This window comes from Microtus oregoni, unplaced genomic scaffold, assembly GCF_018167655.1.
Source record: "Microtus oregoni isolate MIOR12 unplaced genomic scaffold, Mior012 000117F_ref0000505, whole genome shotgun sequence".
Taxonomy (NCBI): Eukaryota; Metazoa; Chordata; class Mammalia; order Rodentia; family Cricetidae; genus Microtus; species Microtus oregoni.
The window spans coordinates 2,480,959-2,488,718 of NW_024544746.1; positions in this window are offsets into that span (position 1 = coordinate 2,480,959).

The following is a 7,760-nucleotide window of genomic DNA, read 5'->3' on the forward strand; positions in this document are numbered from 1 at the left end:
CACACACACACAGAGGACACAAAGTCTAGGGAGGTTTGAGAACAACTGGTCAGGGCCCCTCACAGCAACCATGTTGCGTCAGCATGGGGCTCAGGAGATCCCTCGAACATGTTTGGTGTTTCCATGTAAACAGGGGGAAGCCGTGTGGAGTGTCTGATCAGAGGCCAGCGCCTCCCCTGCTGCCTGGAGCTGCGGGCGGGGCGGACTGGGACAGTACTGACTCATCTCTGCCACAGCCCTGCCACAGGGCCTGTTGTGGCCCAGGGCCTGGGACCCCAGTGCCAATCTTCAGTCATCTCTCGGGCTCTCAGAGCTCCCCTTACCCATGGAAGCCACCTCCAGGCTCTTCCTGCTTTCTGGGAGATGCAGCCCACCCAGAAGGGATCCTCCTGGTTTAGGGCTCAGTAGAGGACGTGTCCAGCTCACTGGTGTGTTGACACAACACTGGACTGCTCTCAGGCGGACAGTGCCATGTCGTATCTACCCAGTGTCCTCTGCCCCCGAGTCTGGGACCCAGAAGACTACACCCTGGCATGAGCACTTTAGAGACACGAGGGTGCACCCAGTGCATGGCACACAACCACAGCTCCCCTTGGCCAGGGCTGAGGCAGAACCGGCTCCAGGAGGAAGGTGTGCACCCAGGGAAGCAGCAGAGCGTCTAAGACACTGGCCAGGTTCCCCTGCCCGCCTCTGCCTCTTCCTCACCAGACCCAGAGAGGGAATTCTGGTCAGACAAAGATGACTGGGAGAGTCCTGGGTGCTAAGCTTGGCAGTGTCGTGTCTCCAGCAGTGTCTTCTCTCGGGGCTGGGACACAGAGGACTGTAGAACGCTAGCTGTCCCCTGTCCATATGAGAGGAATACTCTGTCCTTGCCAGGAAACCATGGCTCCAAAAGGACAGGTGCAGCATTTCACCCCCGTCCAACCAAAGGTCAGCCGTCCAGCCTTTCCAAATGTCACTCTGCAGCCAGTGCTGGCAGGAACGCGGAGCTGCCAATGTGCCATGGAATTTACTGCTAACGCTCACCCCAGGCCAACAAAATCCTTTCTGCTCAGCCTGAGGAGTTGGCTTTCTGAGTCACAGAGCCGGTCTTGGTGAACTTGATGGTGTTTCCCTGTCTTCCCGGGCTCCCAGTGTTTCCAAGGAGAACACCCCATATTCTGGATTCCAGAGGCTTAGGCAGGACACAGGCTCAGATCTCCAGAGCCCTGAAGTTGAACTGTGTGACCTGGCTGTTTCTTCAGACGTGTGTGTGCGTGTGTGTTTGTGTATCCGTGTGTATGTGTGTGTGTGTGTATGTGTGTGTGTGTATCCATATGTCCGTCCGTCCGTGTTCTTGAGCACTGTGTCGCTGTTGACATGAGAACAATTGGAGCAGAGCCCGTGAGTGGTTCCTGGGCTTCCAGCCTGACTGCTTTTATCTAGGACCTCATCCCTTTGGGTTTTACGAAAGACATCAGGGATCCTTGCTGAGGACTCCCTGAATGTCTTCATCCTTCTGAGAGTTCCCTTTGCTGCCCCCTGGTGGAACGTCAAAGAAAGTCGCCCTGGCATGGTGAGAGTGGCTGGCAGTTGAGGGCTAGGGTGGGTGGCTGGCAGACACAGTGCAAGGTTTCGGACTTTGTGAGACCGGGCTGCACCTAGGAAGCGAATGATCCAGGCAGTCGCCGACCTTTGGCTTGCCCTGGCTCCAGAAGGAAGGTTAAACTTCTTCCTTCAGCTGAGGGAGAGAGAGGAGGCAGACGGCTGCCACAGTGGGCCCTGCCAGAGCCTGTGGAGGGGACATGGCAGCTCGTGCACCTACCAACCTGGGGCTTCCGGGGAATGCTGCTCATGCTGTTTTCTTAGGAGAGGGGTAAGTCACCTAAAACGAGCACACCTCTTAAGGTGTGCAGTTCTGTCCGTTTGAGTGACAGGCAGTGGTTTATAACCTGTACCCACCGCCATCTGTCTGCCAAGTGCAAAGTCGTTTTTTCTCTTCCCTCGAGAGTTTTGTGTTTGCTGGCTTGGGTTTTGGTTGGTTGTTGTCCCTTTGTTTTTGAGATAGGGTCTCATGTAGCCCGAGTTGACCTCGAACTTGTGGTGTGGTTGAGCTTCCCAGTCCTCCCGTTGCCACCTCCCAAGTGCTAGGAGCTGGGATTGAAGGTGGCGCGCATGTGTGAGGTGCAGGCCCTCCCCGGACAAGCCATATCCTCAGCCCGGAACTGATTGTCGTGGAGACTGTGCTCAACTCGCAAGGAGCTGGCTGCCATTCTCCCCTCTCTGGGGATCCTTGAGGCTGCCAGGTCCCCTCTATCCTTACCAGCACACCTTACCCCCCCCCCCCGTTGTTTTAGACCATAACCAGGAGTGGAGCCATTGATTTCCTTACCATCTCCCTGGTGGCTAATGAGGGGCTTGCAGCCTCTTCTTCTCCGGGTGTCGTTTGTTATGATGACTTTATCCCATGGAGAACATCATATGTGAACATGCATCTACATGACTCCTAATGTAGTCACCCCCCCCCAGCGCCACCCATACCCCCTCCCACATTCATGATCTTGTCTTTGTTGTTATTGTTACATTTATATTTAATGTGTATATGTACACACACATAGAAATAATTCACCGAGTCCCTTAGCTTTGAGTCTGTGCACATATGTCCAGGGCTGACCTCCTAGGACTGGACAGGAGTCTTTTTGTTTTTGTTTGTTTTTTGAGACAGGGTTTCTCCGTGTAACAGTCTTAACTGTCCTGGAACTAGCTATGCAGACCAGGCTGGCCTCAAACTCAATAGAGATCCGCCTGCCTCTGCCTCCCAAGTGCTGGGATTAAAGGCGTGCGCCACCACCGCCTGACTGAGTCTTCTCTTTTTAGAAAGGAGCCATAGCCTTCACTCCAGCGCTTCATATGGGAAGGAGCGTGCAGGTCAGGTGCCTCGGGACAGCCAGCTCTGGCAGTGCCCACTGACGCAGCCATGTGAGTCAGGTGAGGGAGAAGTCCCCAGCTGCTCCTTACAGACACTTGTGAGAGCCCAGGTTAGCATGGGCAGGGCTGAGAGGCAGCAGCCAGGTCAATCCCTGCCAGGGGACAGCACCCAGGACTGAGGGGTGGAGTAGGCAAGCCTTACTCACAGGGAAGGGGAATAGCGGCCCAGGACAAAGTGGGTTTCCCCAAGTCACGAGCCTGAGGATGGGTGGTAGACAACCTCTTCCCGATAGGCACAGTTGTGCCGTCTGCCCCTGGCGGCTGGAGCCGTGGTGGCTTCGGCAGGAGTGAACTTGTGGAAGAGTGTCAGGGAGAGGTCAGGAAAAGAGCCGCGGCAGCTAGCCCCCGCGTGAGGACCAGCAGTCATCAGAAGCAGAGTGGTAGCCCGGTGTCACCCTCCCACCACAGCCATTGCTAACCTGGGGGGCTGCTGTCACCACACCCTGCACATGGTCCTCCAACCTCATTGTCCCTATAAGCAGGGGAGCTCTGGCTGGCCCCCAGGGGACTCCGCCGACTCCCAACTAGTGGAGGTCAGAGGACAGCTTGTCTGAGTTGATTCTCCCCTATCATTGAGTCCCAAGCATTGAACTCAAGGCCTCAGGCTTGACAGCAAGCATGTCCACTACTTTACTGCCGCACTGGCCTAGTGGAAGGGTCTCTGTGTGGTTCTGGCTGTCCAGGAACTCGCTCTGTGGACCAGGCTAACTTTGAACTCAGAGCTACACCTGCCTCTGCCTCTAGCCCTGGAAGTAAAGGTGTGCGCCGCCACGCCCAGCCCAGTCTCCACTCTTGTCTCTCAACTCCTCAGAAGTCCCCGTGCTCTTGAGCTAAAATGAGGACAATATAAACTATTTTTAAACAGTTATCACAGAAATGAGCAAGGGTGACGCCTCCCAGAGGCTGAGCAGCAGGGAGCTGGGCCAGTGTCCTTGCAGAAGTGCTGTCCCTGCAGGGCTGCAGTGGTCCCCCGCAGGGCTGTGGCTCAGGCAGACATTCCTGAGAAGGCTCTGCTCAGGAGGAAGGGAATGCTTGTGGCCTGCTCAGGCTGGGGGCCAAGGGAGTTTCCACCCTCCCTCCCAGTTCCAGCAGCGATGAGGCCCCAGGGCCTCTGGCCACACAGGCACAACAGCAGCTTCATTCCTAGGTGACCGGGCCTGAGTCACCGGCTGTGGGCTCGGACTTGTCACGAGCAGCGCTTACGGTGCGCAGCCTGGAATTTGCTGTTCGGAGTCTGGTCTGAAAGTCTCCGTTATCACTACATCTGCTCTCTGCTGCTTCCTCTTTTGAAAGAGAAACGGTGCTGAGTGGGCTCCAAGTCCGTGTCTGCACGCAGGTTGTCGGCGCACGATTCCCAAGGCTGTACTGTTGAGGGGTAGACTCTGCTGACGCCAGGCCAGGGGCCCCACACGGCTGCTTGTGGGCCCCCACGGTCTTTGCAAATGAAGTTCTGTTTGTACGTATTTTAAAATATATTTTAATGTATATTTAAAAGATTTTATTTATGGGTATGAGTCTTTTGCTTATATGTATGTATGTATGTATGTATGTGCACCACATGAAGCCAGAAAAGGGCATCGGGTTCTCTAGACACAGCTGTGAGCCAGCGCTCCTGGCTCTTAGGGACTGGGGGATGAAGCTCATTTTGCATGCTAGGCAAGCACTCTACCAGCTGAGCCACTTCCCCAGGCTCTGTAAATAAAGTTATGTTAGAGTCTCACCATGCTTGCGCACTCACTAGCTCTGCTGACTTCTGCCACTGCAGACTTCAGAGACACAGACTGACCACACTCCCAGAGCGTACCTTTGAGTAGTGCTGGCAACGATGGCCGCCTAGCTTGCCCCAGCGGGAAGCTACTGGCCACTTCACTCCAGGCCTCACTACTGAGCTGGCTAGAGGGCTGCCTGGCTTTGCCGCGGCTGCCTGTCCCTGCTTGGCTTCTGTTCCCACGTGCCCGTGCTGTGAACCCCTGACTGTCTCCTGTGCACTGAGAACCAAATGGTTCACCCTGGCCTGTCGCTCCCGTTGGTGCCGGCCCTCTGCCACCTCCCACCCCTGGGAAGCTTGTCCTCTTGAAACAGAGACTGGTCTTCCATTCTCCACCCCTGGCTTGCTTTTGTCTTTGAGACAGGATCTCAGTGTAGTCCAGGCTATCCTCAGAACCACAGGAATCTGCCTGTTTTTGCCTCCCCAGTGCTTGGGTTAAAACTGTGTATCACCACGCTCAGCCCAGACTCCACTCTTGTCAAATGCCCCTCAAACCTTGGCTTGTCATTAAACCCAGTGTGACAAAACTTGGCAAGTGCCAGCTGCAGATGGTCATCTCTGCTTCTGCTGTCCACCCCCCTGGACTAGCCCTGCTATCTCTGTCATTTCTGCCACTCCCTGCTGCTTTTGTAGCAAAGACTGTTACATTTGTGTCTGCTTGGCTGGCTCTTGGAGCCTTGGTTTCGCCTTAAATGACTCCATCTGATGTGGAAGTCAGTTTCCTGCACTTAACTTTTTATTTCTTTTAAGATAGGATGTCTTAGTTACTTATTTCTATTGCTGTGATAAAGTACCATGCCAAAGGCAACTTTTTTCTTTTTAATTTTTATTTATTTATTATGTATACAATATTCTGTCTGTGTATATGCCTGAAGGCCAGAAGAGGGCGCCAGACCTCTTTACAGATGGTTGTGAGCCACCATGTGGTTGCTGGGAATTGAACTCATGACCTTTGGAAGAGCAGGCAATGCTCTTAACCACTGAGCCGTCTCTCCAGCCCCTCTTTTCTTTTTTTTCAAGACAGTTTTTCTGTAGTTTTGGAGCCCCTCCTGGAACTCGCTCTGCTCTGTAGACCAGGCTGGCCTCGAACTCACAAAGATCCGCCTGCCTCTGTGCTGGGATTAAAGGTGTGTGCCACCAGCACCTAGCCTCTTGCTTTTTTTTTAAAGTTGCCTCTGTTGGAGGTGGTGGTGCCTTTAATCCCAGCACTTAGAAGGCAGAGGCAGGAGGATCTTTGTGAGTTCAAGGCCAACCTGGTTTACAAAGTGAGTTCCAAGGTTAGCCAGGGATACACAGAGAAACCCAAAAGCGACAAAAGCTTTTGTGCCAGGTGTGGTGGGTGACACATACCTTTAATCTCAGCACCTGGGAAGCAGAGCAGTCAATCTGAGTCTCAAGAGTGAGTTACAGAACACCAGGGCTAAATAATGAGACTCCGTCATTAATAATAATAATAATAATAATATAATAATAATAATAATAATGGGGCTTATTGTTTTAGAAGGCTAGAGTTCACGATGGCTGAGTGATGGCCTGGTGGCAGGAACATCCGAGAGCTCACAGCTTTTTGTTTTATTTTGTTTGTTAGGGTTAGATGTAGCTTTAGAGCCTGTCCTGGAACTCACTCTGTAGTCCAGGCTGGCCTCAGACTCACAGAGATCAGCCTGCCTCTGCCTCCTGAGTGCTGGGATTAAAAGCATGCGCTGCCATCACCCAGCTGAGAGCTGACATCTTGTAACACAAGTAGTAGAGAGGACACTCTGGAAATGGAAAATTCAAGGTCTGTCCCCAATGACACACCTCTTCCTACAAGGCCACACCCCCAATCCTTCCTGAACAGTTCCACCAACTGGGATCCAAGTGTTCCAATAGGTGGTCCCACAGGGGCCATTATCATGCAGACTGCCACTCTCCAGCCCCCATGGGCTTGGGGCCCTAACACGATGCACTTAGCCTTGCTTAGAGAGCCCCCACATTCCCTTCCAGCTTGGGTGACTGCAAAACCCATCTTTGTTTTTCGAGACAGGGTTTTTCTGTAGCTTTGGAGCCTGTTCTGGAACTCACACTAGTAAAGAGGAAACATCTTTTAAGCTGGTTCCTCTTCCTGCCTGCAGCTTTTGGTGGGTGTCCCTCCGCGCTAATGCCTCTCACACGGGGCCTTGATGCAGCCAGATTTCATTTTCTTTGCTTCATGCAGTGACATTGCAGGATCTTCATGTACCAGGTGCCCAGCTGCATGCAGCCTGGCCTCGGTGACTCTTAACCCCGGAGGAAGATCCCACAGTCCCTCTGGCCTCGGTGACTCTTAACTCTGGAGGAAGATCCCACAATCCCTCTACACGTAGATCCTTGGATGACGGTAGACACTGGTCCCCTTGGGTCCTGATTATAGCAGCTTTTACTCATTCCTAAAGTCTTCCCTTTCACAAGCTGGAGTTTAGCTGGGTGGGGCCTTGCCCTGGGTTTGGTTCTCCATCTCCTTCAGCACAAGCCTTGGCTCCAGCATTAAATTTCCCGGTGTCCTTTTCTTCTTTCGACTGCATCTCCCGTTTATTCTTGCCCTGCTTGCTCTTTTTTTTTTTTTTTACCATGATTGCTAATAACCGCATGGCAGTCACCGTTAGGTTGCTTTGAAGTCTCCACCAAAGACATTTGTCACTGTAAATCTAGCCTCCAGCAACGTCTGAGGGCAAGGGCAGAAAAGCAGCCACAATCTCCGCCAAAATATCACAAGATTGGCCTCTGGTCCAGGTGTTGTCGTCTTTGCTTCCATCCAGGGGCAGCGGCACAGGCAGAGGCAGGGGGATCTCTGTGAGTTTGAGGCCAACCTGGTCTACATAGAGAGTCCCAGCATGGCTAACACTACACAGAGAGATCTTGTCTTAAAAAAAAAAAATCCTTCCTTCTCTCTGAGCTTCTCAGCCTGGCCCCCACAGCACACGCTACTCCCAGCTGCGTGACCTGTTAAGACCTGCTCAAGGGTTCAACTGCTTTTCTAGTCCAGATTCTTCCATATTCCTCCAAA